Below are 10,636 nucleotides of genomic sequence, written 5' to 3' on the forward strand. Positions count from 1 at the left end.
CTGGAAATATCTACTGAGTTTGGTTTTATGAATATCTATATAATAACATTCATTATAGTTCTATGGGATTTGCATTTAGTTTATGTCATTTTTTTAATGTACATTTGTTGCCCCCATGCAGGTACTTATTTCCCTTTTCTACTTGTGCTGTACAATTATCTGTGAAAAAAACACTGTGAAATATGAAGTATAATTTCTGGAAATGACTGCAAAGTTTGGTTTCTGATTAAAACATAAAACATATCTATGATATCTCTTTTTGATAAACATTTTTACACAGTTTTGCTGTAAAAAAAAAAGTGTTTGTAGTCTGTACATGCCTCAGATGTCTTGCACAATGTTGACTTTATACTCCCCCCCCCCCCCCACACCCCCCCCCCCCCCCACCCCCCCCCCCCAACTATTTAGCACTGCATTGGCAAATCCGCCACACACACACACACACACACCATACACACACACGCACAAACACACACAACCATACACATGCACACACACACACACACACACACACACACACACACACACACACACACACACACACACACACACTCAGGTATGTAAAATAAGTTTATTTTCAGTGTCAGGCATGAAAGTGATGTAATGTTCCTTACATGTTACTACATGATGCAACTGGTGACAAATTGTGTACTTTCAGTCTGTGTTAAACCGACACATTACATCTCTACATGATAAAACTGTGACACGCCTGTGTAGGTTCTATGTACAGTGAAGATGACATCAAAGTAACAGGATAATTATTTTCAATTACAATTATTCATAACTGATCTATAATCATTTCTAGAATTGCAACATGGTAAAAACAAAAACACAAGGAAAACATAATAGTCTCAATCTGCTTACAATAAGCTTTGCAAGAAATATAAATTAAAGTTTGAATTAAATAATAAGGGGGATTAAGGAGATGTCGGTAAAAGAGTACAAGGCAGATGCCTGTAAAAGTCAAAAAGTACTAGAAATAATTAAAATAATTAAAGTTTATGTGTTGGGGAAAAAAAGGTAAATACAGTGAAAAAAGCAGTTATGTCAGAAATGTCGAAGGCAAGACAAAACGAAAACAAAGGCAAAACAGATGCTAATGAGTCACAAAATTTAGACCAATGATAATTTACTGAAATAAATGCAAAATGATAGAATGTTAAACTGTATTAAAGGCAAAAAAAAGAGATGATGAATTAAAACCAAGACATTACCAGGTCATTTTTATAGCACATTGATGTGAACAAATCGAAGTGAACACAATAGACAGCTCATATCTCTGTCACACAAAATGCATTTTTCTGTCACAGCCACAGAACTGACTAGAAACTCAACAATTAATTGCAAAATTAAAATGCTTGGATCTGATATAATTAGAAAATGCACAAAGCAAAGACCTCGCCAGTTATCATCTCAACATTGGCCTGGAAACATCCCAGTTTCAGAGTGCAGAAGGAAAAAAAAAACAAGCTACACTTTCGTGAGCCAAAAATGAAGAAAAAGATATGGAAAGAGAGTAAACAAAAAATCGACCTGATGGCATAATGATGATCTCATTTGGGAATATTTCAAACAAAACAAGGAAATAACTGCACGATAAATATCAGGATATGACATTGCATGAACACAAAACTCATGAGGATATCTCAACTGCACATGTATGTGTATAAAATGACTAGGCTTGTATGAAAGAAAACAAGTCGCGTAAGGCGAAAATACAATATTTAGTCAAGTAGCTGTCGAACTCACAGAATGAAACTGAACGCAATGCCATTTTTCAGCAAGACCGTATACTCGTAGCATCGTCAGTCCACCGCTCATGGCAAAGGCAGTGAAATTGACAAGAAGAGCGGGGTAGTAGTTGCGCTAAGAAGGCTAGCACGCTTTTCTGTACCTCTCTTTGTTTTAACTTTCTGAGCGTGTTTTTAATCCAAACATATCATATCTATATGTTTTTGGAATCAGGAACCGACAAGGAATAAGATGAAAGTGTTTTTAAATTGATTTGGACAATTTAATTTTGATAATAATTTTTATATATTTAATTTTCAGAGCTTGTTTTTAATCCGAATATAACATATTTATATGTTTTTTGAATCAGAAAATGACGCAGAATAAGATAAACGTAAATTTGGATCGTTTTATAAATTTTTAATTTTTTTTTTACAATTTTCAGATTTTTAATGACCAAAGTCATGAATTAATTTTTAAGCCACCAAGCTGAAATGCAATACCGAAGTCCGGGCTTCGTCGAAGATTACTTGACCAAAATTTGAACCAATTTGGTTGAAAAATGAGGGCGTGACAGTGCCGCCTCAACTTTCACGAAAAGCCGGATATGACGTCATCAAAGACATTTATCAAAAAAATGAAAAAAACGTTCGGGGATTTCATACCCAGGAACTCTCATGTCAAATTTCATAAAGATCGGTCCAGTAGTTTAGTCTGAATCGCTCTACACACACACACACACGCACGCACACACGCACACACGCACGCACATACACCACGACCCTCGTTTCGATTCCCCCTCGATGTTAAAATATTTAGTCAAAACTTGACTAAATATAAAAATGTGGAAAAAGCAAAAAACACGGATCAGCCAGCAAAAGTGGCAGTTTTAGGCATAAGACATCAAATGTTTTATAACAATGACTGATATGCACTTTTAAGTTACCTGGCTCTAGTACAGATATTGGTGGGATAAGAGAAGAGACTTTTACACTAACATCTCACTATTGCTTGGTGAAGTAACAGCACTCGTACACTACAGCAATACTTAGAACATCTATTTTATAAATGAAGTGAACATGTCCTAGTCTCACATTCAAGAGGAACGACCTATTACACTGAATATTCATCAGTGTATCATATGTATTATAAATGTACTGAACTGTATCGCTTGTAAACACAGTGAATATGCTAAACATATCCCACATATTTAAATAATAACAAATAAAACATTATTGCCCACAGTTACACTTCCTGATGCATCAAAGTCATACCTTCAACCTGAATTAGGTTAACAAAATCATGAATACTGAATATTAACAGTCAAAACCACAAAGATGATTATATGTTGAGAGAAGCATGAACAGCACCTTCAACAGAAATCAGTGTCAGAAATAAATAATAATTGCACACACTTTTTACAAGCATAAAATGAAATCTTGTACAAACTCTGCATATGAACAAGGGTAAAAGAAGAAAGAAAACGCAATTGTGACCCTCCACCACGAAATGAGTCGCATGTCTCCTTTGCGTGATTTTCATATTTTTACATTTTCCTAAAGAGTTTTTTATGCTCTATCCAGTGATGAAAACCGTTTTAGAAAAGAGCGAAAACTGTTTGAGTTATTAGCCTGTGACTAAGGTGACCCTCACACTGTTACCAGACACTCCCCGGACTTACATTGAGCCTAGCGCAGAACCGCGCGAGGTGACATGCGACTCATTTCGTGGTGGAGGGTCACATTTGTTCATCAAATGTTTTTGTTTACAAGAACAAATGCTCTGCTGCTCTGAGACACAAATATGTTTCCCAGAACACCTACGTAACCTCTTTGAAATAAAAACCACTTGAACATAATCATACAGTTATATAAGGAACGTTTTTGATAGCGCTTTTGGTACAAAAACAAATAAAAGCTGAGTTACATAAAATTGAATGAAACCTGACATTAAATGAATCATTCATTCTTTGTTTTGGAATCATTATGTTTCTAATTCAGAACTTCAAAACCAAATCACTAGGTATGCATGTATATTCATAGAATGACATTGATGACTTGTCACACAATTTTTGCTTTCATTGTACTGTAGTTTGACGGGAAGAAACCAGATCGAGTCATATCCTTTGAGTTTGCATAATCTTTTAATGAAATAATATTAATAAAATGACCCCACTCGATCTGCATCCAAAACGTTTTATGAGCCGCAACCGGGACAGTATATATACCAACTGACCTTTAGCTGACGGAATACAAGAGTTACTCTTCCTTTTTATTACTACGGGAACATGTACATTGGCAGAACACAACTAGTACACCTAACTGGGTGTACATGATATGATGAAAGTGATTGGTGCCTCAACGTGCATCTCTAGGTTACACATAATGGTGCAGATATTGGCAGTACATATGTACACATAAAACCATAAATATAATCTGTTTGCAGACATTTGTCATCAGTGTTCAAATGCGACGTCAAAAGAAACGAAAAAGTCAACAGCCCATAGTACAACATCTATATTTCGATGCTACACACATCTCAACTGTCAGCTAGAATCCACTACAATGAGTTGTACATCTACAAACTCTAAAACTAAAACACATTGGAAAACAAGAGGTCTTTTCTCCATCATGAAATAATCTTTCATGTTCAGATGAAAAAATTCATTGGCACATTAGGTTAAGATTAGAAACACACACACAGGAACATCATGTATTTGAACATTTTAATGAGCATGCACACACACACATAACACACATACACTCTAGCTCTCTCTTTCTGTTACACACACACACACTATCACACATACACACACACTCTCTCTTTCTGTTACACACACACACTCACACACACACAGTCTCTAGCTCTTTCTTTCTGTCACACACACACACATACGCACCCACACCAGGGGCGGACCTAGTTGTGAATAAGGGGGGGGTTCCAAATTGGAGCAGGGGTCCAGGGGCCGCTCAGGCCCCGGTGGGGTCCAGGGGCAAAGCCCTGGTGGGGGGTCTGGGGGGCTTCACCCCCCAGATGCTGAAGGAATTTTATTTTTTTAGGTCAATCGGAGGCCTCTCCTGGAAGATAACAAGGTATCTATTCAGTAAATATGCGTGTACAAATATGTGCACCTTTGACTTTGAGAAGGCAATGTGCTATTATATATGAACTACTATTTCAGTATAACTAATCATTTCAAAAATAATTCGGAGGGGGGGGAGTCTTTGAGTTTCTCGTCAGTTTCAAGCATGTTGCATTTGGAAGGAAGGAAAGCACAAGCGCTTTATTTAAAAAAAATAAAAAAATAAATAAAATAAAAAAAACGGATAGGGGGGGGGGGGGGTTCCGGGCACCCAGGAACCCCCCCCTAGGTCCGCCCCTGCACACACACACTCTCTCTCTTTCTGTTACACACACACACACACACACACACACACACACACACACACACTCTCTCTTGCTTTCTGTTACACACACACACACACTCTCTCTCTCTCTCTCTGTCCAGAGATACACACGTGCATCACATATATATATATACCTTTGGACTGGTCAGTTTTATGTGAATTAATGGCAAGTCAAAATGTTTTTGTTTTTTTCTGTTCCCATCCCTGCAAAGCATATCTTCAAAATAATGAGGCTTTTAACTGCAAGCGACTTCATCAAATGTGTCTGCTGAAATTGGGTTGGGTGCGTGTGGGGACTGCAGGGAACAGGCACGGGAATTGTCCGCCGAAAGGCAAATTTCCGCCGATTTTTTTTTTCTGCCGCAAAAGCTAAAGTGTCCGCTGAAAAAAATAAATCGGGGAGGCAAAAATGGTTCTGAAAACTGAATTTAATGGCATACTTGGAGCTCAGATGACACCATATTGCACAATTTGGGTTCTTTGGCGAACATTTTTTTTCCGGGGGGGCATGCCCCCGACCCTAGTAAAGCTAGGTGCTTTGCGCCGTTGACTTTGAGCTTACTTGCACATTTTCAGCCTTTTTCACTTTTTTTGATTCCCATGCCTGAGGGAAGTTTTGATGCAAGACGTACACAATAAAGATAGCTTGCATCCCATGTAAACGGTCATGTCAGCCACCTCAGGTTTTTACTTTTACATGAGATAAGAGCATCCAGCCAGTTAGTCACATACCAAAAATGAACAGTCCGGTAGCTTACAGTTAAAAGTAGACTTTTTTGGTAATTAATTTATTTCACAGATTGACGTTGGTGTCGCTTAGGCCACACAAAAAAAATTGTATGTTTCTGGTAACATGGCTACAAAAAAATAGGGTAGGTAGGTAGGGATTTTTTTTTTTTTTTAATTTTTTGGGTCAGGGTAGAAAATAACTATACAGTCACGACGCAAAGAGACTGGACTTACTATACACTATACAAAGAGAAAGACAACACATATTACAAAACAAATGAGACAAAAGGGATGCGGGGTTATTCCCCTTGTGTCGTCTGCCGTCTGTTACTTTCGTTTTGACGCTTTTTTTTTTTACAAATGCAATAAAAAAAAAAGTCTAGGGTCGGCGGGAAAAAACTAGGTAGGGTCAAGTGACCAGAAACATACAACTTTTTTTTGTTTGCCTTATGGAATAAATTATCTGCAAAATTCCCAGGTTCTACATAGGAAGCAGCTTAATATGCTTAATATGTGTCCAAGTAGAAAGATTCTCTTATCAAATTAAAAGCCTGTACAGATTCATGGTGGTGTACATGATCATTTCTTGCATGGGATTAGGATTGTATCTTATGAACGGCGACAATTAGTGAAGATCGAGGCAGGTTGACTGTAGTAATTAAGTATTGCCAGCACAAAAGCATACTACTGAATGAGACATTCTTTGTTGATTATAACTCTGCTGCAGTTTTCATCATGATTACTTCCCTATGACTGGTCAGAGTTTCTTGTGAATGATTTTTTTAATTTTTTTCCCTTATAAAATCACTGTTGAAGAATTGCTGTCGCATAGATCTGCGAAACCATTCTGTATATATGTCAACTTCATGGATGTTTGAATTCACAGAAAGTATATAGAAATCGGACGCCTTAATCTCATTCACATCTTAACATCACACAGTCCCATCATCAAGTTCATTGTACTGTCACCAGCAATGACTAACACAGGCCAAGACCTGATAACCAAAGGGAAGTAAGCACTCTAAATACATACGACATGTGTAATAGAGTAAGTGAGAGTGGAGGATAAAAGTCGCTTGTTCATTGCAATATAAGATGTTTGGTGGCTTGTTGACAGACCAGCTTTTTTGTTGGTCCAAGGGGACCATATCGTCTTTTGTTTCATCTCTATCGACCAAGGCCGAAGGCCGCGGTTGATAAATATGAGACAAAAGGCGATATGCTCCCCAAGGACCAACAACAAAGTGCTGGTCTGACAACAAGCTACCAAACATCGTTTTTGTCATCATTTTGGTTGTGCAACAAAATGCACAATAACCCACAGGGAGACGAGTTTTTAGAATCCAACTCCGGGCCACAAAGCATCGTCACAGTAGCACGAGATAACACGTCAAACTTGTATGTGACGTCAAACGTAGCTTGTTGACGCTTTTCTTCCAGTCTGAAAGTGTACAGAGCTGCGATCATACCTGTGAATTCAGTAAGTGTTGAGCATATTTCTTTTCTTTTAAGTGTTTATGACTTTTCGTTGTGGATTTTACGATTACAGAGATAAGTTGCAAATTGACCATGAGTCACCGCGGTAATTATCAACATTGATTGGGTCTTTGAGAGTGAATGCTTACAATCGTTGTCCTCGGAAACACAAATCCAAAGCCACGATGGTTCCACACATCAAACAATCAGCCTGATTGGCTTTTACTTTGACAATCCACGTTTCACATGAAAGCTCAAACCCATTCACCACCTTGAGTTATTGCATGGGGAACATGAGATTTATTTACCAGGTGTTTGTGAATGAAAACTCGTGAAAATGATGACAATGCTTCTTATTCTCTCATGGTGCCAGGAGAATGGTTCCGAATAACTCACTCAATTACACGTCGTATGCATTTAGAGCGCTTACTTCCCTTTATTTATCAGATCTCTAAACAGCGCTCCGCCTCATTTGGTTAAGATTAACACAGCCAGGCTATCAGGTCACAACCAACAGACTACAGTCACAGAACACCATCGCAAAACATTTCTTTCGCTTAAATAGACCAACTCCACTAATAACTCTGACAGGTTTGTATGGGTTGTCAAAGAGTGAGAATACTCTCCCTTTTAGTGAGGCAAGCTTTCCACACATGCTCCTCGTCCCATGTGTTTCAGACTTTCTTTCTTTACTTTCTTTATTTGGTGTTTAACGTCGTTTTCAACCACGAAGGGTTATATCGCGACGGGGAAAGGGGGAAGATGGGATAGAGCCACTTGTCAATTGTTTCTTGTTCACAAAAGCACTAATCAAAAATTTGCTCCAGGGGCTTGCAACGTAGTACAATATATTACCTTACTGGGAGAATGCAAGTTTCCAGTACAAAGGACCCAACATTTCTTACATACTGCTTGACTAAAATCTTTACAAAAATTGACTATATTCTATACAAGAAACACTTAACAAGGGTAAAAGGAGAAACAGAATCCGTTAGTCGCCTCTTACGACATGCTGGGGAGCATCGGATAAATTCTTTCTCGTCCCAACCAATATGGGACTCCCCCTAGCCCGCCGGGGGTTGTGTTTCAGACACACCCCTCGACAGTGACTCGCCTACAATGTCATATTGTGGTAAAGTTTGCCTCGATAACGCAAGAGTATGCACTCTTTCACAATCCATACAAACCTGACAGAGTTGTTTCTAAACATTGTCAGGTGATTCTCCTCCGGTCTCTCTCACGTACTACATATATTTGGAGTGAAATCCGTCAAAACTCAAGTTAAATTCTACACAAAGGTGCAATGCGATCTCCTGTATTTAAACAGTCAATTAAGCACAGACACTAAAACATCTTCCTTCCCGCCTGAGTTTAACGATTCATGGCAGTTAATTGCAACTAAAAGTGAATGTCGGATTTGTTCAAGTGCACTCGCACACAAGTACCAAAGTCTTTGTAACGTTTGTTCCTCGGTGGACAAATATACAAATGTGTATTGCTGATAAATGCTAGCCAACAAGAAAGTTGACCCCATATTTCTATGTCCAGGTCAGTGCCTTCCACAACAATTAACAGCTCAGTGTTCAGTTTTATATGCATGGTGGAAGGGGTTTGAAATGAACACCACAAAACAGAATGACACTGACAGTAATTCAGCGGTGATTTAATCATCACAAGGGGGATTACCCACTATGGGTAATCACAGGGGGTCTGTGTGCTGAACATCCCGATGAGTTTGTTACCAACATGTTTTTCTTTTGTTTTCTCCACAAAGAACTATTATCTCTGAGACAGAAGGACAATATCAGTCTCGAGTTGTGAATTGCAAGGCAAAACTGCATGATCAGCTGATCTTTCCGATGAAAAAAAGTGGCCCGTTGAAAAATGAAACAGCGGTTCTTCAGATATTTCTGAGACAAACAGAAGTTCTTCAGATATTTCTGGGACAGACTGCAGTCCTTCATTTATTCCTTCCTGATAAATTCCCCTCCGTTGGACACTGAGGTAGACACAGAAGAACTTGCCAACACAGCCACCACAAGTCTTCTGATGTTCCTCTGAAAATAACCATGATCATCTCCCTTGTTTCTTTTTCACTGATAGATATTATATATAGGACTTGGTCAGGTACACCACTGAAAACACACAAGATGCCGCCATTCGATCTTCAGTTGAGGAAAATTTGTTGCTTTCACTGATGTGATAATTTAAATGCATATGTTTCATATAAGCTCGATCATGCCTCGACGACCTCCGTGACCTGAGCGTGGGATGGAAAATGGCCACCGCGGCTGATTTCAATTTGCTGACGTCACAAGAAAACAAGCGATACCTTGAGTGGTGGATGAGCAATCTTTGTGTATCACCTAACCGAGGTCTTTGATCGCCATCTGATGGTGCATATAATGGGTCATTCATCTGCCGCCTCATGCATGCAGTTCTCAACTGAACAGTGAAAGAAGGGGAATCTACCCTCTCACATTTCCATCCTTCCTTCATCTGTCTTAATATTCTGGCCTGAAAAGCAAATCTGTCCACAGCTACGAACTTTCAAATAATTTAGCTTTGTTTTCATCACTTCTGCCGACGTAACAGTGAAGAAGACTACACTTTTTTGCACTTGCATCACTCAGGGCTGCATATTCTGCACACTTCCATCAGCCCCCGAAAGTCATAGCGTGTTCTTTACACACTTTTGTCAATGTCCATCGACAGCGCTCGCTTTATACACTCTCACACAGCTCAGAGCCAGCTAGTCTCTCTTGTCTTCGCACATCAACACAATTCAAATGTTATAAGAAAAATTGGCTCGCAGTGCTACACACACTGAAAAAGCATTGTCCAGTCCACAGCAAAAGCAGGGCCCAACTTGTTCATCCTGTAAGAGTCAGCACAATGGTCTTTGTTCGTGGACCGCGTGGAAGTCATCCATATTTGTTCCATTCTCACTGCACGTTTCAAAGTCAGAGCAAAATCGGTGGCTGCATTAAAACACAAGATACGGGAAGGAACCCGAATTTGCCTCTAACGTTCAGTCGAGCAGATCAACCCCTTGGAGCAATGTATGTTATATTTTTGTTGATATTACTGGCTGGCAAAGTCACACCAACACAGCATGATCCAAAGCTGAACACCAGAATTTGACCTGCTAAGGGCAACATCTCGATCCGTCTGTTTTCAGGCAAACTGTGCGATGATCGTTACTCCAATAGCTAGAACTGCTGCAAAACAGCTGATTATTGGTGAGGGGCTAAGTCCATGTCATTGAACAGCATTGATGAAGGTGAAGGTCA

This window comes from Littorina saxatilis, linkage group LG8, assembly GCF_037325665.1.
Source record: "Littorina saxatilis isolate snail1 linkage group LG8, US_GU_Lsax_2.0, whole genome shotgun sequence".
Taxonomy (NCBI): domain Eukaryota; kingdom Metazoa; phylum Mollusca; class Gastropoda; order Littorinimorpha; family Littorinidae; genus Littorina; species Littorina saxatilis.